The following is a 23,406-nucleotide window of genomic DNA, read 5'->3' as shown; positions in this document are numbered from 1 at the left end:
GCTACGGCGGCAGCGACTTTGATGTGTGCCAGGCTACCTTGTTTGGACAGTGCCGACTATTGGCCAACGAAGCTTGGGCGGATGAAGGCCATGTCTGCGGTGTAGTACAAAAGGCGGACTGGATCAGAGCAGCATCGGGGCGTGAGGCCGGCACCAACATGATTGTGCCACTCACGCATTTTCTTCTGCTAACGCAGGTTGGGGATTATTCTAATGAGAGTTTCACCTTTCGCGTATTCATGGTGCCGGTTACGCCCCGTAGTTCAAGTGTGGATTCAAAGTGCTGTACTGTGCGTTGGCGTGCCAAACGTCGTTTCTTTTTACTGCAAAGATAAGCATTCTATTTTTTTGCTTTTATTCCTGTGTGGTGACGTAGAACTAAATCCTGACCCAACTACTGCTGAAACACTGAATCTAATTTTGGATGGCCAAATGGAAATAAAGGCCAAATTACAGGCCATCGAAACATCGCAGAATCAAGGCCTAATAGCTATAGAAGAGCTTAAGTAATGATTAGATTCTGTGAAAAGTGCAATAACACAGTTCGCAAACCTAGGAGGAGCTGTTACTGAATGTAGGAAGAAAACTGAAGATACTCGCAGCGCGGTGACGGCCTTATCCCGTAAAATAGATGACTTGAAAAACCGCAGCAGGCAATGTAACCTGATATTTTATGGTGTACCTGACAGTGAACGACGTGAACTGCCCGCTGTCTCCGAGAAAAAAGTACAAGAAATTGTGTCACGTTTAGGACTAACGCCAGTGCAGATTGAAAAGGCACTCAGACTTGGCCGATCCCAGGCCATTAAACCTCGTCCGTTCATTGCAATGTTTTCAATGTTTAAACATAAACGGGCAATTCTAGCCAACGCCAAGCAAGTAAAAGGATCCAATATTAGTATATCAGGAGATTTTTTTAGAGGCAGTGCGCAGAAAAAGAAAGTTTCTGTGGGAATTCGGCAAAAGGAATGCCCTTTATGGTGCTCGCGCAAGCGTAAAATATGATAAGCTGTCTAAAAACGGGCAAGCATATGTATATGATGAAGGTAGTGGCCAGGTTGTGCAAACGACATGACGCATGCGCAGCTCCGTAGCAGACGTAACTTTCCTTGTTGTCAACTGCCGTAGTATCAAGAGCAAAGTAGATGATTTACACAACCTTCTATGCATGACGAAACCAACTCTAGTGCTTGGAGCGGAATCATGGCTAGATAAAGAAATAACAAGCAATGAAGTATTTCCAAACGGCTACACAGGCTTCAGGAACGATAAAAACCGTCATGGTGGTGGGGTCTTTATACTTGTTCACACACTAATTTCTTGTGCCGCTCTCGATATCGGCAGCGGAAATTGCGAAGATATATGGTGTAAGATTCGGTTACCAAACCGGAAAACGTTATCAGTATGTTCATTTTATAGGGCTCCTTCAAGCCCTCCTGCTGTCTTGGCTGATTTTTCAAAGACGATAGAGACAGTCAATACAGATTATTTTGTCATTGGTGGGGACTTTAACATCCCAGAGCTTTCTTGGAATAAGCACCCTTCTAATACTAGGCCTACATCTGCAGTGGCAAAGGAATCGTTGATGATACTAAGCAGTTTTTCTTAACCGAGGCTGTAACACAAGGCACGAGGCAAAATAACGTCGTAGACTTAATTTTAACTAATCAGCCAAATTGGGTTAGGAAAGTTTTGGTGGTGCCATGTGTTAGCGACCATAAAGCTGTGGTTTGGGAAATGAAGTTGACGTACGAAAAAACGCAAAGCTCGGGAGCCAGAAGGATGTATAATTACAGCCAAGCCAACATAACTTACATGGGACTTGCATTACAAGAATTCCTTCCGGAATTCGAAATACTTTCTGAAACAATCGGCGTTGATGAGATATGGCTCTTTTTTAAAGCAAAAATGCTTGAGATACAGGAAAACTATGTGCCGTCGTGGGTGCAGACCAACCGGCGTCATAAATCTAAGCCATGGTTTAATGGTGAGCTGCGACGCCTTACTAGTAAAAGGAATAGGGTATACATAAAATATAAAAGAAACTCCATTTGGGAAACTTGCGATCAACTTGCGACTATAACCAAAACACTGCAAACGAAAATCCGACAAGAAACAACATTATTCTTTGACGCTTTGCCTTCTCGATTTCAAACAACAAAAAAAGCTGTTCTGGAATCTGTCAAATGTAATATAAAAGACAAAGTATGCATTCCATCACTTAAGCATGACGGAGTGAAAGTAGAAAATAGCTTAGAAAAAGCCAATTGTTTCAACAAGGTTTTTGCTTCCACTTTCTCACCCAGTGCCTCGAGCGTGATTCCGCATCCATCTGCTAAGGAGGTCATTGAAAACGTGGATGATATAATTATTGATGAAAGTGGAATACAGTCTCTTCTTGAATGTATAGATTCCAGCAGAGCAGGGGGGCCTGATGGATTGACAGGCGCTTTTCTCAAATTGTGTGCGTCGTTCATCCCTCCCTTTCTTAAGATACTGTACTCGAAGTCATTGAACACCGGGGTCCTACCACAGGAATGGAAGATGGCATGCGTTGTGCCAGTGTACAAATCGGGGCCTCGCGAAGTAGTCAGCAATTACAGACCAATTTCTCAATCAAGTATTGTCTGCAAAGCGTTAGAGCACGTCTTGTACAGTGGCATAATGACACACATTACCAATCATAACCTCCCGAATCAGAAACAGCATGGTTTCAGGCAAGGGCTTTCCTGTACAACTCAATTACCAGAATTCGTTCATGAAGTTTGTTGTTCACTGGACGCTCGTTCTTGTGTTGACTCGATGTTTGTAGATTTTAGAAAAGCTTTTGACCTGGTGGATCACACATTGTTTGTATGTAAACTATGTTGGTTTAATATCTGTGAACAACTAATCGCACGGATTCAGGAATACCTTTCTTTGCGGGTTCAGCATCTAGTGGTAAATGGCGTAGAATCTAGTGCGGCCCGCATAACGTCTGGCGTGCCCCAGAGCTTGGTATTGGGCCCTTTACTTTTCTTAATATTTATAAATGACCTTCTCAACACTATTGTTTCTTCGGTAAGATTGTTTGCTGATGATCTGCTAATATATAGGAAAATTACAAGCATTGCCGATACTGTTATTTTGCAAAATGATTTAGATAAACGAAAAAAAACTGGTGCAGAGAGTCACATATGCCAATAAACACACAGTAAACTGTCCACATGCGCTTTACTAAAATGTGTATGCCAGAAGCCGTATATTATCTGTCCGGTTCCCCATTGCAGATTGTTTCCGAGTACAAGTACTTGGGTGTATTCCTCACGCCGTCCATATGTTGGCACAGGCACGTTGATTTCATTACAGCAAAGGCATGCAAATTGTTAGGATTTCTACGGCGCGAACTCGTTCGCCAGCAAGCTCGTGATCTTCTGTAAAAAAGCTATGTTAGACCCATTTTAGGATATGGATGTACCGTATGGCACCCTCCTACCTGAACCGACCGAGATAAACTTGAGAGAGTTCAGAATATAGCTGCACGATACGTAATCGGCAACTATGACAAAAACCTTAGTATATTACTAATGCAAAACAAACATTAAAATGGGCCACCCAAGAAAAGAGAAGGCAGGCATTAGGCTTGAAACTTTTTCACAATATATTTTATGGCCGAATTGGAATATACCGTAATAAGTATATTCTTCAGCCACATTATATATCCAGACGAACAGATCACGAGTTCAAGGTTAGGGAATACAGTTGTAGAACTTGGCTATTCAAAGGCACTTTTTTTCCCCCAAACCATTTTAGAATAGAATGGAGTGCTTGCTGCCGTAGTTGGTATAATTAATAATGAACATTTTGCAAATGCTCTTTGAAATTTTCTTCTTTATTTTACAGTATATAGTAATTGCAGATAGCTATCATTACATAGTGCTTTATTACTTAATTATATGATGCCATTTCCTGCCTTTTTTGTGAGATGCCGTTTCAGTGCCATTGATATCCCGATGTACCATTTCTCTCCCCTTGCGGTGTTTTTTTTTATTGTGTTTCTTTATTGATATCCTGACGTTCCATTTTTGTCCCCTTGCGGGTTTTTTAGTGCTCTTGATTGGATGCCATAGGCTGTTTACATTGATGTTTGTAACCCCACACTGTAATGCCTAAATGGCGCTGTGGGTATGAGACTAAATAAATAAATAAAAAATTTGCCACCACTTGATGACATGTGTGCGGTATCACAATTATTTCATTACTCTGGAGGTCGTTGAAGCGTTACAGAGAGAGTGAATATATTGTCAAGTGTGACAAGACACACACGAAAGATGGTATTTACACGCTATTTACACTGGAGCCAGGCAGCCAGGCTGAAACTCCCTCCTGCCAAGGGCACCGACCAACTTTTTCATCGTTCTCGCGGCGGCTCGTCTCTTAAGCATCGCTCCATGATACCGTAATATTACCCCCAGCGGCAAAAGCACCGTCACGGTGCTGTTAAATATCCAAGGTGTATGGGGATTTGTAGGGCTTGAGTCAGGCAACGTGGACAGCGTCACTGATTGTCACAGCGGAGGACTTGATGGGCGTAGCTAGAGCGATTTCATAGGTGACATCGGTCACTTTGCGTATCACGCGATATGAGCCTGTGTAACAGGAAAGCAGTTTTTCACAAAGGCCGACTTCACGCGATGGTGACCAAAGCAACACGAGGGCGCCGGGCACAAAATGGACATCATGGTGACGGAGGTCGTAGCGTTGTTTCTCCTTGCCTTGAGACACTTGTAGACGAGCACACGCAAGTTGGCGAGCATGGTCAGCATGGGCGATTGCACCACGGGCATAATCGCTAGTTGAAGCAGTGGTGGACAGAAGCACAGTGTCCAGTGGTAGCGTTGGTTCGCGGCCATACAATAAGTAAAACGGGAAAAAGCCAGCAGTTTCGAGACGGGAAGAGTTGTATGCAAAGGTAATGTAAGGTAGAGCCAGGTCCCAGTCACGGTGGTCGTCTGAAACGTATTTGGATAGCATGTCTGTAAGGGTGCGGTTCAAACGCTCAGTAAGGCCGTTCGTTTGAGGGTGGTAGGAGGTAGTAAATTTATGCTGTATTGAGCAGGCACGCATGATGTCGTCAATGACTTTGGCCAAAAAGGTGTGGCCACGGTCTGTAAGCAATTGACGCGGAGCACCATGCATCAAAATGATATCATGTACTAGGAAGTCCACAACATCAGTTGCGCAACTGGCCGGAAGAGCACGGGTTACGGCGTAGCGGGTCGCGTAGTCCGCCACGACTGCAACCCACTTGTTTCCTGATGTGGATTCCGGAAATTGGCCGAGAAAGTCCAAGCCGACAAGATGGAAGGGCACGGCAGGTTTGTCGAGCGGCTGCAGGTAACCAGCGGGGAGCTGGGAAGGCTTCTTGCGTCGTTCGCAAAGTTCACAAGCGGCGACGTAACATCGTACGGAACGGGCAAGGCCCGGCCAGAAAAAACGGTGACGTACACGGTCATAGGTTCGAGATACGCCGCGGTGTCCTGCCGTTGGTGCGTCGCGAAGCTCTTATAGAACGGTGGAGCGGAGGTGTTTAGGTATTAGAAGCAGGAACTCAGAGCCGTCCGGATGAAGGCGTAGAGCAGCATCGGCCAGATAGGGTTGAAAACGGTCGATGAGTGCTCTGATGTAGGCGTCACGGCGTTGCTCGTCAGCGAAATGAAACAGCTGGGATACACAGAATACGCAAGAAGCACTGGCAGTATTGGAGGAGTCAGAGTCGTCAACCGGGAAACGCGACAAACTGTCAGCGTCTTGATGCAGGCGGCTAGACTTGTACACCACGGAATATGAATATTCCTGTAGCCTCAAAGCCCATCAACCAAGCCGGCCTGTAGGATGGTTTAGCGATGAGAGCCAGCAGAGAGCATGATGGTCAGTGACTACGGAAAAAGGGTGACCGTAAAGGCAAGGGCGGGACTTCGCAACCGCCCAGACAACAGCAAGGCATTCGCGTTCCGTAATGGAATAGTTGCGAACCAATGGTGCTAGGAGGCGACTCGCCTAAGCAATAACGCGATCCTTGCCACGCTGACGCTGGGCTAAGATGGCACCTACGCCATGACCACTGGCATCTGTGCGTAATTCTGTACGGGCATCAGGGTCGAAGTGGGCGAGAATGGGTGGTGAGGTTAGAAGAGTGACGAGGCGAGAGAAGGCGGCGGCTTCTGCAGTACCCCACGAGAATTACACGCCTTTCTTCAAAAGATTAGTTAGCGCCCTAGCAATTGTCGCAGAATCTCGAACAAAACGTCGAAAGTATGAGCACAGCCCTACAAAACCGTGAACTCTCGGACAGTGCGAGTTCTGTCGGGATCAGGCTGTACTCCGGAAGCGCCAACGAGATGGCCCAGAAGAGTAATTTGTCGGTGGCGAAAACGACATTTGGACGAGTTAAGTTGCAGCTTCGCCTTTCGAAATACATCAAGTATGTTGTGAGACGCTCAAGGTGAGTGTCGAATGTTCGCGAGAACACGATGGCGTCGTCGAGGTAGCAGAGGCATGTGGACCATTTGAAACCATGGAGCAAGGAGTCCATCATACGATCATACGTGGCAGGGGCGTTGCATAATCCAAACGGCATTACTTTAAATTGATATAGGCCATCAGGTGGATAAACGCGGTTTTCTCTCTGTTCATATTGTCAACAGCAATCTGCTAGTATCCAGAACGCAGATCAATAGAAGAGAAACAGCTGGAACTGTGGAGACAGTCAAGCGCCTCGTCTATACGTGGGAGCGGGTAGACATCCTTCTTAGTAATGTTGTTCAGATGACGGTAGTCTACACAGAAGCGCCAGGTGCCGTCCTTCTTCTTAAACAACACCACAGGTGGCGCCTGGGGACTTGAAGAAGGCTCAATGATGTTTTTCTCTAGCATTTTGTTCACGTTGAATTACTCGGCGTTCCGACGCAGAAACTCGACACGGTCGTCGGTCAATAGGCGCAGCATCACCAGTAAGAATCCGATGATTGACCGCGAGCGTCTTGCCTCAAGGGTGATCGTCGAAGTCGAAAATATTGCGGTAGGACGGCAATACTTCGCAAAGGTATTCAGTCTGCATAGAGGATAGGTCCGTCACAACCATTTTCTTTATGTTGGGATCAACGCCCGAGGCTGGCGCGAGGAGCATGCTAAGCTCGCGAGAACCATCGGGCGATAACGCTGCCACGTATTGGTCGCTGAGACAATCAATGGTGGCAAGGCAAATACCTTGCGGGAGAATTTGCTGTGCCAATCCAAAGTTACAGACAAGCATGCGAGTGTGGTTCGCAGTAATTGTAAGTATACTGTGAGGCACGGTGAAGTCATACTGTATTGGGATGTCGGGCAGAGGAGTGACGAGGTACTCGTCATCAGGAACTGGTGGGAAAGACAACAGTTCAATGTAGGCTATGGACTTTGGCGGCAGGCGAAGAAAGCCGGTGGAGCGTAAGTGGCAGTGGGGTGCGTCAGATGCTTCTGCGAGCACTGGCAACTCCGGACGAAGGGTACTGGAAGAGCAGTCAATAAGGGCAGAATGGGCGGAGAGACACAGGGACACAGGGACGGCATGGCCACAATCAGTACATGACCGTGGTTGTTGGAGAAGTATGGGAGAGGCCTTTGCCCTGCAACGGGCGTAACCAGGGTGATGATGATGATGATGATGGGCGGAGAGAAAATCGAGGCCGAGAATGAGGTCGTGGGGGCAATGAGCAATTACGGTGAAGAGGACAGGAGTGTGGCGGCCGGCGATGCTGACACGTGCCGTACACATACCGATAGTAAGCACAGTACTGCCATCCGCAACGCGGACGACGCGTGCCGACACTGGGGTGAAGAGCGTGTTCAGTCGTCGTCGGAAGGCAGCACTCATAATAGAACGATGTGCTCCTGTATCGATTAGTGCCGTGACAGGACAGGCGTCCACGTCAACGTGAAGAAGGTTTCGATTCGTGGGTAACGTGAGCAGAAGATTTGAGGGCAGGGTCGACGACGCAGCTTCACCTCCAGAAGCTGCAGGGCCTAGTTTTCCGGCTGGGTCCAGTAGGCGATAGGCGGTGAAGAGAAGCAGCGGGGTTGGGGCGAACGAGACTGGTGGCGTCGAGGTGAGGGCGAAAGGCTGTATCGAAGGTTTGGTGCAGGGGCATCAGCGGTAGTGGGTTCATGGCGGGTGGCATAGGGTACAGGAGGTCGAAAGGTGCGGGAACAAGTGGCGGCGTAAGTCTGAGGAGGTGGTGGCCATCGGCTTCGGCAGTGACGGGCGACGTGGCCGATGCGACAACAGTGGAAGTAGATCGGCCTGTCATCATGGGTACGCCATTCGGACGCGTTGCGGCGAGATTTGGCAGAAAAGGGCTGCCGGGGACGAGGGGGACCGCTAGATAACTGGGGAACGCTGGGTCGAGACGTGGAACACACGGTGTTCAGACCCATGTTTTCAAATTCCTGTCTGATGACAGCCCTCAATCATCGCAATGGTGGTTGCTGGCGAATCGGGAGGCGTCGTGGAGAAGGCTGACGAACAGGCGGCCTCGAGTTCGCGGCGAACAATACGGGTGACGTCGTCGCAGGAGGTGGTCTGATGCGGTCGACCGTCACATGTCGACGTAGCAGCAGTGTTGGGTAGCCGCGCGATGTGATGTGAGATACGGCGGCACTTAGCCTGTTCAAGGCGAAGGCATTCTTTTATAATGGCGTCTATTGTCGAGACGTTGCCGAAAACAAGCAGATTGGAATCGTCGTCGGCGATGCCTTTTAGCACACTTGCCACTTTACCTGCTTCGGACATATTATCGTCAGCTTTACGGCATAGAGCGAAGACGTCGAGGATGTAGAAAACGTATGGCTCTGTAGATGACTGAACCGGAGATGCAAGAGCCTTTCTCGCGGCAGCCTTGCGCCCAATAGGGTCGCCGCACAGTTCCAGTAGCTTTTCTTTGAAACTGTCCCAACTGGTTATTTCGTCGTCATGCGTTTGGTGCCACACGCGTGGGGTGCCGCCGAGATAAAAGTTGACATTGGCGAGCATAATTGTTGGGTCCCACCTGTTATTAGCACTGCCGTGTTCATACAGCTTGATCCAGTCGTCGACAACCTGTCCATCCAGGCCAGAGAACACACCTGGGTCACGGTGTGGGGCAACCGTAATGATTGGAGCCGTCGGATAAGCCGAAGCTGTTGCAGAGGCGTGCTCGTCACTGGGAGGCATGGTGACAAGTTCGGTGTGCCGACCACTTCGGAGTTCGGTGGTGAGGACGGGAATCGCTGAGCTCCACCAGTAATGTTACGTGTGGAAAGACACAGACGAAAGATGCTATTTACACGCTATTTACACTGGAGCCAGGCAGCTAGGCTGACACTCGCTCGGACCAAGGGCACTGACCAACTTCTTCGTCGTTCTCGCAGAGGCTCGTGTCTTGAGCATCGCTCCATGGTACCGTAATATTATAAATAAAAAAAAGAAATAAAGTCATACACCACGTGAGTACCCGGACGGTGATCGGAAGTTGCTGTTTTTAGCTTTAGAGAATAAGTGATGCAGATGACCGAGGTGGGCAGGTGGTTGCCATCCGACACGGTTCAGAAGACCGCGTCGGACCGGAGGGGGCTATTGGACTGGTCAGTTCGGCATTGCGAAATATGGACTTGGCACTCGTTAGTGAGTGCAGATATGAGAGCGCCCTGAAAATTTCCTGAAAATTGGTCGGATAAGTTGCAACTGTAAAGAAAGCTCTTCGAGTTTTGCCTGTTGTCTCAGCAGGAAATTCCAGGTAGAGCATGCCAACTTTAGTCGGAGGCCCCTAAAGGCCTGGTACCGGTTGCCTAATGGCAAATACTCCATGTCAATGTTGCTAAGTATATTGCTACGGAACAGCCGCCACAGTGTGGCTGCACTGAGAAGGAGGAAGACGACTTGTGCGCCGGCTTGACATACCATCGCCATTTTGGCTTCCGTTAGCTTCCTTGTAAATAAATTGTAAATAGCATTCAGCTTCAGCTACGCGTAACATTAATTTGGTGGAGGTAGACGTTCCCCGTACTCGTCACGGAGCTTCGCAGCGGTCGCAAAGGCGACAATGCAACTTCGGCTCCTGCTGGCGGCACTTCATCTACGCAAGCGTCTCCGCTTGCAGCCCCGACCTACGTCGCCGTACCCCGCCCTCGAGATCCTGGTGTTTTCAACGGAGTCGGCAGTCCTGATGTTGAGGACTGGCTCTGCTTATTCGAACGTGTCAGCACCAGTCACAGTTGGGATCCGACTAATATGCTTGCCAAAGTTCTTTTCTACCTTGACGGAACTCCACTGGCGTGGTGCCAGACTCACGAAGAGGAGATCTCGAGCTGGGATCTCTTCAACGACAAGCTCCGCGACCTTTTTGGCAATCCGTTTGGTCGACAAGTCAATGCCAAGAAAGCCCTTGCCACACGTGTACAGACGTCGACAGAGTCCTACGTGTCGTACATTCTCGACGTCTTGGCCCTTTGTGCCAAGGCTGACTCGAACATGGCTGAGGACGATAAGGTTAACCACGTCTTCAAAGGCATTGATGACGACCCCTTCAATTCACTGGTGTTTACAAACGTCACCAGCATCGATACCATCCTCAAGGAGTGCCGCCGTCTCGAGCATGCTAAAAGCCGCCGGGTATCGCATCACATCACGGGACTTCCCAACGCAGCCGCTACGTCATCCTGTGACGACCTCTTCAACCAGCCGTCGTGATGGGACTACTTAACCCGCATCATTCGTCGTGAGGTCGAAGCGGCACAACCGGCAGCCCCTTTATTCCCGTTACCTGATCATTCTCCGGTGACAATCTCCTTGATCCAGGCCATCGTCCGTCAAGAATTGGCCAATGTCGGCCTGCAATCCATTCGTTCCGTACGCTCACAACCGCTTTCTCCATGCCGTCCCCACCCCGCTCTTCTTACTTTTTTATGGACAGCGCAACCCCTCCGAATGGCGAACCGTGGACGACAAGCCGATCTGTTTTAACTGCCGACGCATTGGACATGTCGCTCGCCACTGCCGCAGCCGCTGGTCTTCTCCGACGCGCTATTCTCCTGATTACCACCCTCGTCCCTCTAGCGCGTCCTTTTCCTTCGCTCCTGCTATGTCCGCCCCATCATCTGACTCTCCGACACCTTTTACACGACCCCGCTACTCCCGCTCGCCTTCTCCCTCCCGCCGCAAATCTCGCTCGCCCCCGTCACGCCGTGCACCTTCTCCGACCTGCTAGCAGCACCCCCTATCGGAAAACTAGACAGTGCAGCTTCTGGAGTTGGAGCTGCATTGACGGCATTGGCACGAAATCCTCGCTTCACTTTACCCACGAACAAGAATCTTTTGGACGTTCTCGTCGGCAATGTTCCTGTGTGCGCATTGATTGACACCGGGGCGCATGTGCCAATTATGAGTGCTGTCCTTCGCCGTCGGCTCAAGAAAGTCCTTACACCTGCTCCGAACCGAGTTGTACAAGTTGCCGACGGAGGGACTGTCGCTATTGTTGGAATGTGTTCTACCCCCTTGACTTGCCTCTTGCCGACCCTGTGGACCCGCCTCCAAGCCATTTGAGCTGCATGGATTTCATTCGCCTACCACCTCACTTTGTGATGCACGTCGACTTGTTTTGCTCACCAGCTGTACCTGACGGCAATTACGTGGCCGCGCCTATTACGGCCGTTATGCGTACACATGGTGTTACCGTGCCGCGCACTGTGCTGAAAATTACTGGAAACCGCACCTGCCTTCCCCTTGTCGATTTCGCGCTAACCACGCAAGTTCTGCGATCTTGGCTATAATTAGTGCTTTGCAGGATGATGAGGTCGAGCCATTCGCAGTGGAAGATCATTACAGCTCAGCCCATACCGTGACGTCATCGCACGGTACTGACGTCGACATTGAGAAGATGGTTGTTTCTGACCTTACACCTGCTCAAGCTGAAGCTCTTTGCCGCGTTCTTGAAGGCTGTCGCGACACTCTTGACTTTGACAATCGGCCTTTAGGTCAAACGTCTGTCATGACCCATCGTATAAATACTGGGGATGCGTACCACATTCTCCGACGTCCATATCGTGTTTCTGCGTCGGAGCGAGCTGTTATTCAACAGGAAGTCAAAAAGATGCTTGCAAAGGAAATTATCAAGCCTTCCTGTAGTCCCTGGGCGTCTCCCGTCGTACTTGTAAAAAAGAAGAAAGCATGGAACGTGGCGCTTTTGCGTAGATTAGCGCCACATGAACAAATGCACAAACAAGGTCGTACACCCTTTGCCACGTATTCATGAAGCTCTAGTCTGCCTGTGCGGTGCCACCTATTTTTCTTCTATCGACTTACGGTCCGGCTACTGGCAGATATCCGTCGACGACATGGACCGAGAGAAGACTGCATTTGTTACCCCTGACGGCCTTTACCAGTTCAAGGTGATGCCTTTTGGGTCTCTGTAACGCACCCGCCACCTTCGAACGAATGATGGACTTGTTGCTTCAGGGGTTCAAGTGGTCCACCTGTATGTGCTATCTGGACGACGTCATCGTTTATTAGCCTACATTTGACACACATCTTGACCATCTTTCAGCGATTCTTGACGTGTTCCGCCACGCCGTTCTCCAGCTGAACTCGTCAAAATGTCATTTCGCTCGCTGCCAAATCACCGTCCTTGGACACCTCGTGGACGCCCGATGCGTGAGACCTGATCCGGACAATATTCGCGCCGTTACGAACTTTCCTGTTCCGAATTCTACCAAGCATGTTCGCAGTTTCGTAGGGCTGTGCTCTCATTTCAGACGCTTTGTGAAGGATATTGCGACCATCGCACTGTCTACTTACCGATCTCTTGAAGGAAGACGCCCCATTTTCTTGGGGACCTGACCATGCCGCATATTTTTCGCAGCTCACTACTCTCCTCACCACGCCTCCAATTTTGGCCCACCTTAACCCGTGTTCCTCAACGGAAGTTCAAACTGATGCCAGTGCTCACATCATAGGAGCAGTGCTAGCACAACGCCAGCGTGGACATGATCGCGTTATAGCCGATGCCAGCCGACTTCTATCACCCGCCGAGCGCAATTAGTCAATCACAGAGCGCGAGTGCCTCGGTCATGTGAGGGCTGTTACGGACGCCCCTTCTGTGTCATCACTGATCACGCTCTCTACTGGCTATCCTCGCTCAAGGAGCCCATGGGACGACTCGCTCACTGGGCGTTACGCCTGCAGGAATATACCTTCTCTGTGGTATATAAGACGGGATGCTTGCACCAGGATGCCCATTGCCTGTCTCGCTACCCTGTTGACGAGCCAGATGATGCGGACGCCATCACTTGCGCTTTCTCTGTGTCCCAGTTGCTTCAAATCGGCAACGAGCAACGCCGCGATCCTTCCTTACGAGCCCTCATCGACCGTCTGGAGTCAACTCCTGGCGACGCCTCTCTCCGGACGTTTCTCCTTAAGGAGGGAACATTGTACCACCGCAATTTTGATCCACACGGCCTTGACCTTCTGCTCGTCATACCATCGCACCTGCGTTCGACTGTCCTCCAGCAACTTCACGACGCTCCCTTGACTGGACACTTGGGCATCTCCCGCACATACGACCCTGTGCGCCGTCGATTCTTTTGGCCGGGTCTCGCGCGCTCCGTGCGGCACTACGTTGCCGCTTTTGAGCCCTGTCAGCGCCGGAAGAAGCCCTCCACACCTCCAGCTGGATGTCTTCAGCCGATCGGTATCCCACCCGAACTCTTTTTCCGTGTTGGTTTAGACCTTCTTGGACCATTCCCTCTCTCGGGCTCCGAAAATAGATGGGTCGCCGTCGCTACTGATTATGCTGCGCGGTACGCAATCACCAGAGCCCCCCGACAAGTTCTGCTACTGACGTTGCTGACTTTCTTCTGTATGACATCATTTTAGTGCACGGTGCTCCGTGCCAATTACTCACTCACCATGGCCGCAGCTTTCTCTCGGCACTCGTCGAGGAGATCCTGCGCTCCTGCGCGACAGAGCACACGTTCAGCGCGTCCTAGCACCCACAGACCAACGGCCTCACGGAGTGCATCAACCGGACCATCACAGACATGCTTTCGAAGTACGTTGCGACCGACCACCACGACTGGTATCTTCACTTACCATATGTGACGTTCGCGGACAATTCATCGCGTCACGACACCGCCGGCTATTCACCATTCTACCTCCTATAGGGCCGAGAACCCGCGTTGCCCTTGGACACTTTGCTGCCCTCGGCCACACGTTCAGCCACTGAATACGCCCGCAACGCGATCGCATATGCCGACCACTCGCGCCAGCTCGCCCGCACCCGTCTCGAGTCCTCACAGGAGCATCAGAGACGCCTCTATGATTGCCACCATCACGACATGCACTTTTCTCCGGGTTCTCTGGTGCTTCTCTGGTCACCCACTCGACGTGTGGGCCTTTCCGAAAAGCTGCTGTCGCGCTACACTGGCCCTTACCGCGTGGTGCGACAAGTTACAAATATCACGTATGAAATCATCCCCGCCGACCTCTCAGCGTCATCATCAGCTGCATGTGACATCGTTCACGTGGCGGGACTAAAACCATACCACACACCTTTCACCACGGATGTGTACATTAAGCATCGGGACGGTGCTTCTACAGCCGGGGATGATGCTAAGGAACAGCCACCACAGTGTGGCTGCACTGCGAAGGAGGAAGACTACTTGTGTGCAAGCTTGATATGGCGTCGCCATTTTGGCCTCCGTTAGCTTCCTTGTAAATAAATTGTAAAATCATTCATCTTCAGCTACGCGTAACAATAATAAACAATTGGCCTACATTAATCCTTCCTATGTCTTCCCAGCGTGTAGAGAAAGCGATCTAGAACGACCTCTTTAGGTGAAAATGCAGAACTTTGAAGAAGGCACGCGGGTCCCAGCACTTACGCTGGAGGATTCGACGACTGATGTATAAAGGCCGCGCTTGACCCGCTGATCAGATTTTCGACGATCGCTGACCGTGTTCGCAGCTGCCGTTGTGCTATAAGTGTACCTTTTTTTTTGGGCACAGGTTCGTCCAATAAAAGTTAGTTTTGTCTATCACAGTATTGCTACCGTGTTCGTCAACGTCACCACCACGTGACATCTGGTGGAAGTGCTGCGCAAGTGCGGTCTTGAATGGTAATTCTTGCCGTGCGCATTCCAGTCGGCATTAGGAGGTGTCCTCCAGCGGTCCCAATTTGAGGGCCTTCACATGTAGTCTTAACTTTGTTCAACAGGGCGGCGATGTGTCCACTCATCATGGAGTAATCAGCTCCTGTGTCCACTAAGGCGGTAACTGCGTGGCCGTCGAGAAGCACGTCGAGGTCGGTGGTTCTTTGTCTGGCGTTGCAGTTAGGTCTTTGCGTCGGATAACGGCTGCGTCGTGTTGAACTAAAGTTGGAACGTCGCATCGTCAAGTCGTCTTTCGTCGGTATAGTCTTCGCTGCCTGATTTCGTCGGGACGGCGGCGTGTCCTTATTAGGTTGTCGAGATGGTCTCTTCGTCGTCTTCGTCGGCGGCGGAGGATATTCGTCAGTTCGACGAACAGCAATCGCACCTCCATCGGTTGCTGCTTTTAGTTTCCCGAATACGGGCTTGCAGAGCGGCCCCGGGCTGAGCTGGTGTATGGTCGGCGCGGCGGCGACAGGTAGCGACCTGGTGACGGCGAACGGGACGGTCGTCGAGGGCTCCACTGAGTGGTGGCGAGGTACTCGGCGACATCGCGAGGTCGTTCGCAAATCTGTGGTCGCGGCGCGTTAACGGTGAACCCTCGGAGTCCCATCTCCCGGTATGGGCATCGGCGGCATATGTGCCCGTCTTCTCCGCAGTGATAGCAAAGCCGAGGGTGGTCAGGGGCGCGCCAAACATCAGTTTTCGTTGGAACGCCGCGTGAGGTGACGGCTTGGCATGCTGGCTGTGGTGGACGACGGAACTTTGTCGTCACTGGGTCCTGCCATGGGCGCGGAGGGGGAACGTGACGGCGGGCTACAGCGGCGTATGTCATCGCTCGCGGCTGAGGTTGCGGAAATTCAGGAGCTACTCCGAGTTGTTAAAGCTGCTCACATACGACATCGGCAATCGAAGCCACTTGAGGCTGCGATGACGGGAGCAGCTTCTGTAGCTCTTCCCGCACGACCGCTCTGACAGTCTCGCGCAGGTCTTCTGTGGCCAGTGACTGAGCTCCGGCGTAGCTTGTCGAGTTCCTGTGGTGGTCGAATTGCCGGTTTCGCATGTCGAATGTCTTCTCGATGCTCGTGGCCTCACGAAGAAACTCTTGGACGGTCTTCGGTGGGCTTCGTACCGTTCCGGCAAAAACTTTCTTCACACCACGCATGAGTAGGCGGTCTTTCTTCTCCTCGGGCATTTCAGGGTCGGCGTGTCGGAATAGGCGGCTCACTTCCTCCGCGAAGAATGCGGTTATCCCCTTAGGTAGTTCCACCCGGGTTTCTAATATTGCTTGGGCTCGTTCTCGGCGTACGACACTTGCGAATGTCTGCAGGAAGCCGTTTCGGAACAGCTCCGCTGAGGGTAGCTGCCCTGCGTGCACGCCTTATTAGTCCTTGTTTGACTTTCAGGATGTCGCTGGATAGCATCCTCTGCCACTGTTCCGCACTCGGGTTTTTTATTATGGCTAGCCCATCGTGAACTAGGGGAACCGACCCTGGAGAGAAGATGGAAGGCTCCATCTGAAGCCGCAAAAATCACTGTAAAATAGAGCAGATAAACGTTTTTCATCATCATCATCATCGGAACAGCTCCCAGGTCGTTAAGGTGGCTTCTCGGTTCTCGAACCACGTCCTGGCAGCGTCTTCCAATGCGAAGAAGACATGTCGCAGTTTGTCGTCATCGTTCCAGTCGTTAAAAGCAGCGACCCTCTCGTATGTATCAAGCCAGCTTTCCGGGTCCTCGAACGCTGAATCGCAGAACGTCGGAGGCTCCCTGGGCTGCTGCAGCACGATGGGGGACGCTGGGGCTGCCATTGGGTGGACTTGGTGGCAATTTTCCTGGTCGTCTCAGGCAAAGGACCGTGCTGCGGAAGCAGTTGAAGACGGCGGCTTGCTCGGTGTTCCGGGACTACATAGGTGTTCTCTTTGCGTTCCGGGCTTGGATCACGGCTTGTAGGGGGTGTCCGGTACATGAACGAAAAGCACCTCCACCAGAGTGTGCTTCAGTGTGCTCGAAGATCATCTCAGCATCCCACCTTGCTCCAGCACTGTTATTTAGGTCGGCAACGAAACAAGACACCTACTCACGTAGAAGGCGTCATCGAAGGCGACCAGCGTCTACTGCTCATTCGCAAAAATTGCATCGCAAGAGGAATCGCTCGACTGCATGGAGGAAACACGAAAGTGGTGCTGACAAACTTCAGCCAGGAGTTTAAGCACATCAACAAGGGCACGACGATCGTATACATCGAGGAAACTATGGAAACCAGCAATGCGTTTGTCCTCTAGGATTCTGCCGCATCTACCTTGACGACCGTAGTTCCCTAATCAGACTTCGACATAAATCCAAGTCTCCCCATGATTAGGCAACAACAGCTCAAAAATTCACTTCGACGATACAAAGAGTGCTTTTCGACGTGATCAAGGATTCGACATACGCCAGTCGCAAAGCATCGCATAATAACCGAAGAGTGCGCTCGACCACTCTGCCAGAGCCCTTATCGAGTTTCTACACGAGAACGTAAGGCTATGAGGCACCAAGTCGACGAAATGCTGCGCGACGACATCATCCAGCCGTCAAAGGCCCGTGGGCATCTCCTGTAGTCTTGGTGAAGAAAAAGAATGGAACCGTATGTTTCTGCGTCGATTATCGTCGTCTGAACAAGGTCACTAAAACGGACGAATACCCCCTCCCACGAATAGACGAGGCATAGGATCGGCTCGGCAAACATAAATATTTCTCGTCGATTTACCTCAAGTCTGGCTATTGGCAAATAGAAGTCGACGAAACAAATCGCGAAAAGACAGCCTTCATCACCCCAGACGGCCTCTACGAGTTCAAAGTTATGCCATTCGGACTGTGCTCGGCGCCTGCAACGTTCCAGCGCTTGATGGACACGGTTTTAGCAGGATTGAAGTGGCAGACCTGTCTCGTATACTCTTATGACGTCGTCGTCTTCGCCGGAAATTTCAACGATCACCTTAGGCGGCTTGCAACAGTTCTAGAGGCCATCGGGTCATCAGGGCTTACTCTGAAGCCGGAAAAGTGCCGCTTCGCTTGCGACGAGCTTCTGTTTCTAGGCCACGTCATTAAAAAATCTGGAGTCCGCCTCGACCGCAGTCCGCCCCGCACCCCATCGAAAAGAAGGCAGTGCGTAGATTGTTTAGCATGTGTGCCTACTACAGGCGATTTGTCAAGGACTTTTCACGCATTGTGGAGCCCCCAACACATGTAACCAAATGTGATGCCGAGTTAAAGTGGGAAATTCCGCAGGCCAATGTATTTCAAAAACTCAAACGACGCATGCAGTCACCACCGGCACTTGCACACTTCGAAGAGGACGCCGATACCGAAATCCACACTGACGCCTGTAGCCTAGGCCACGGTGCCATCCTTGTCCAGAGGAAAGACGGACGTGAACGTGTGATATCTTCTGCTAGCCGGTCGCTGTCAAAAGCGGAAGGCAATTGTTCCACGAATGAAAAGGAATGCCTCGCCATCATTTGGGCTACAGGAAAATTCCAGCCTTATAAGTATGGGAGGCCATTCAAAGTGGTCAGCGAGCATCACGCGTTGTGTTGGCTAACTAACTTAAAGGACCCTTCAGGACGTCTGGCGCGGTGGAGCCTCAGACTACAAGTATACATCACTGTAACCTACAATTTCGGGCGAAAACACTCCGATGCCGATTGCCTATCACGCGCCCCCATTGACCCACAGCCGCAAGATGACGAGGATGATGGCGCCTTTCTTGGAATAATAAGCGCGGAAGACTTCTCTGAACAGCAACGAGCAGACCCGGAGCTAAAGGCCTCCTCGATTATTTGGAAGGGTATACCGACGTTGTCCCTAGGGGATTTAAGCAGGGATTGTCTTCGTTCACGCTTCAAAAATTGGAGGACGCTTAAGCTTCGCCTTCAAGAGTGGAACGCGATAGCGTTCCCGTCGACCCGCCAAGGGGTTTAAGACAATGGGCTACGGGGCAGCCATCACTTACGCGGCGCCCCGCATCGGACGGGGTGAGCGTCGAGCAACGCAGCGTTCGGCGCAGCAACGAAACGTGCACCTGAGCAAGCGGAACGAACCAAAGAACTCGGTGTCTCGGAAGGGGAAAAGGTGCACGCCAGCCAAACGTCGTGATCGGCACGAGCAGAGAGATAGACAGATAGTGATCTAAAGAAAGGAAGGACGCTTGATTCTGCAAACCGTGAGGGAGCAAGGCGAAGCGTCGTCAGGGGAGAGAGTCCGGGCCGCGACCGCCTCGCACCGGTCCTCGCACAGCCCCAATGCGCGGGTGGCGCGCCATCTGTCGGGGCAGCGCGATACATGGAGAGGAGGGGGTGTTCTGTGTTTGCCGCAAGATGGCTCTGCGTGTGCGAAAAGCGCAGAAGAAATGTAGCGGAAACGTACTTCGCTACTCGTGTAATTGCGACTTCTGTAAGTGACATGTTCATAATTACCGATATACACCACAGTAGAACTTTCCACGGCTCGTTTCAAAGGCAACACCGCATTCACTAGAGGCGCGTTTGTACCGCTTTGAAGCATCGAACTCGTGGCTGAGTGGTAGCGTCTCCGTCTCACACTCCAAAGACCCTCCATGGTTCGATTCCAACCCAGCCCATCTAGGAATTTCCTTTTTATTTATGAAGTGCCTGCCGTGAATAATTGATCACGGCCAACGCCATGGACGCCGACACCGACAACACCAGCGTTGTTTCTGCGACACGAGCTCCTTAACGCTGTCGCGTTAAAACCACCTACTCGTGAAGAAGAACTTCTCACCAGACCGCGCTAACTACGCTCTTTTGTTTCCGTTGGTGCTGCGTCCAGAAGTACTGCACGCCCTACATGACGATCTGACCGCTGGGCACCTCGGTTTCTCCCGGGCGCTATCGAGAATACAAGAGGACAAGAGTCATATAACCATAACGACTGTCGCTCCCCGCCTACAAAACAAAACACTGCCCACTAATCTACCAAACTAATGCACTCATGAAACACAATGAGGAGATTAACAAGCTCAACTCATTATTTTCAACTTAAAACACGTCCATAAAAATGTTGACACCATGCACCACGCAGAAATACACGAAGCACCACACGAACACTTAGCTTGGGACGGCTTCCACTTGAACCGCAGTGGAATAAAGCTAGTTTCCCAACACATCAAGTCCTTTATTTAGGACAAGTACAGAAAAACTCGTTTACATTCCACCTGAAATGCCACCCCCACCAACTCTCCGGAATGTGCCACCGCGAACAACACAACTGCGACAGTCACTTCGAGAACACAGGGAATACAGACAGTGGAATGTGAAGCAAGCCACTGCACAAGTGAAACAGTCAACACAAGAACAGTTGGAACACAGACAGCGGAATGTGAAAAGAACCGCAACGCACACACAACACCAAAAATGACATCAACCATAGTGCAAACAGACACAATGGCAACAGACAACAGAAAACCCACCACCGAAGTCTACACACAGAGCCCAACACGCCTGCCCACACACACACAAACTCAAACAGAGACCGAGATCGAATTAAGCCAGGCATACGATAATAAACCGGCCGAACAGAATAACACCCCACGCAAATCTGCCCGCAAAAAGACAAGTAAATGACAGAATCGCAAATCAATAACTCTTCAATGCCACGAAGCACTGAATTCCTACAGGCTAGAAAACTTACCAAAAAACATGTGAGCTACACCTCCCATCTGAAAACCTACACAATCTGCACAGAGAAAATATAATTCCTAAAGGTCTAACACTCAAGGCTGTACCAGCTCTAGGAGCACTCCCACCACACCATCGTGCAAACTGGCAAACAACATTACCTAATGCCTCACTTTCACTTTTGAATATCCTCAAAAAACACTGCGAAGAGCAAATCGAAACTTTTAGCCACAGACTTCGGAACATAACCTTGGCACCAGATGAGAAGAGAGATTTAGAACACTACGACGAAAAACAATCTAGAAAATTGGTTCAAAAACAAAGAAAAAAAAGCAAATTTTAATAAAAAAACAACCTTCCAGCCAAACAGCCACCACACGCAGACAAGAGGGACCTCGACTTTAGAAGTTCCAGACAGGAAGGAAACTTCCACAGAACTAAACCGCTCCAATGTTGTAGACATTTCAAAAACATTAAGTCAAAAAGAAATAGACGTACTCAGCAATGGTCTAAACTTTTGCCCCACGAACAACACAATAAATGAATTCGAGCTTCACAAGGACCTCTCAGAATTCTCCCGACGAATGCGTATCCGACACTTTTTTGCAGACACACCAGACACCGGGACGACACCACTTAGAGCCAAATCCACTTGGACTCCCGAACCAGAACAAGCCATAGAACTTGACATATACCTTAAAACTGTCACTAAAGAAATTATAAGCCAATCCAAGACATCTAAGCGACCTAAAACTTAACTGCGTTGGAGAGTTATATCATTTCAAATCTGAGTTGCCGGAATGACATTGTTATTAAGGAAGCAGACAAGGGTGGAAGTATAGTTATTTGGTCAATAGAAAAATACAAGCACGAGGCTTACAGACAACTAAACAACCCAGAACATTACCGCAAACTAGATAATGATCCGACATTGCCCTACACTGTGACAATTACCAACAGGCTGAAAACACTTTTGGCTGATAAATTGATAACACCATCAGAATACAAATTTCTTAAACCCAGCAACAAAACTGCCGGGCGTTTTTACCTCCTTCCGAAAATTCATAAAATTCCATCCGCTGAACTATACACTGCTATTATCCCACGCCGCCCGATAGTATCAAACAACAACACCCCGACAGAGAGCATCTCCACATTCCTTAACCACTACCTTAGTGACTTGCCAAAAGCACTTCCTTCATTTGCACAAGATACGCCCCACCTGCTGAGAATTATAGAGGCCATTAATACTAAAGGCACACTACCCCACAACACAATTCTCGCAACACTAGACGTCACGGCGCTGTACACCAACATTCCAACCCCTGATGGTTTATCTTCGATAGAACAAGCGCTGTCTAAACACAATGCACAACACTCTAGTGAAGTCTAGTTGTCTCTCCTTGAATTTGTTCTAACACATAGCTACTTCGAATTTGAAGAGAGTTACTACCTACAGATACATGGTACAAGCATGGGTACGCCTTTTGCACCAACCTACGCGAACATATTAATGGGCCTACTAGAAACAGATTTCCTGTCGCGCTGCACTACCAAGCCCCACACATACCTACGATACATAGACGACATACTCATAATCTGGGGACATGGTCAAGATAGTCTAGATAAATATGTAGCCTTTCTAAATTCTGTTCACCCAACAAGAAATTCACATCAGAATCCTCAACCGAGCGCATAAACTTTCTGGACACAACAATATACATTGACAGGTGAGCTAAAGACAACGCTGTATAGGAAACCTTTCCACAAACAACAGTACCTAGAATATACCAGCCACCATCCCAGACATTGCAAACGAGGCATCTTTAAAGGCCAAGCCACACGACTACGTCGCATTTGCGTTGAAAACGAAGACTACATAGATGGACTCGATCACCTTAAAGAAACGCTATCAAACAGGAACCACCCAAACAGTGACCTTCAAACAGCCTACATCGCTGCAACCAAACTTGATCGAGCCGAGGTCCTCAAGCCCCACCTGAGGATCACAAGAACAACAACGCTGCTTCTTACTACTAAATTCTCAAACGCACTCCCAAACGTGAATAACATCCTAAGTAAATACTACCCTATTCTCACAAGCAACCAGAAACTTAAGATTTTTCCCTACCCTCCCAGAGTAGCTTACAGACGCAACAGTCATTTTAAAGATGTTCTTGTGCACGCCAAACTACAGAAAAAGAGGAAGTTGGGAACCAATCCCTGTGGCCGCCCCAGGTGCTCTACATGCAAACACATTCAATATACTACTATAGTAAAAAGTACAGCGTTGAATTACACACACAAATAACTTCGGCTTTCACCTGCACATCAAGCAACGTAGTCTACTGTCTAGAATGCGCCGCTTGTAGCAAACAATACATAGGTGAGACTGGACAACAAATTAATACAAGACTCAATGGTCACCGCGCTGACACAAAACACAATTTACCCAAAGCAGTAGCCAGCCACTTTAATGAACATGGTCATATATTTGACAAAGCAAGGCTCTATATACTACAAACAAATTTCC

The 23,406-nt window shown here is 49.9% G+C and overlaps 1 protein-coding gene across 5 annotated transcripts in view; it reads right to left on the bottom strand.

The window, feature by feature from the left end:
- Positions 1 to 23,406, bottom strand: part of LOC135918618 (uncharacterized) — a 440,383-nt gene that overhangs the window by 258,294 nt on the left and 158,683 nt on the right. The window lies entirely within an intron of this gene.

This window comes from Dermacentor albipictus, chromosome 6 (genome assembly GCF_038994185.2).
Source record: "Dermacentor albipictus isolate Rhodes 1998 colony chromosome 6, USDA_Dalb.pri_finalv2, whole genome shotgun sequence".
Taxonomy (NCBI): Eukaryota; Metazoa; Arthropoda; class Arachnida; order Ixodida; family Ixodidae; genus Dermacentor; species Dermacentor albipictus.
The sequence above is the reverse complement of the archived record's forward strand: the minus strand, read 5'-3'. Positions and strand labels throughout refer to the sequence as shown.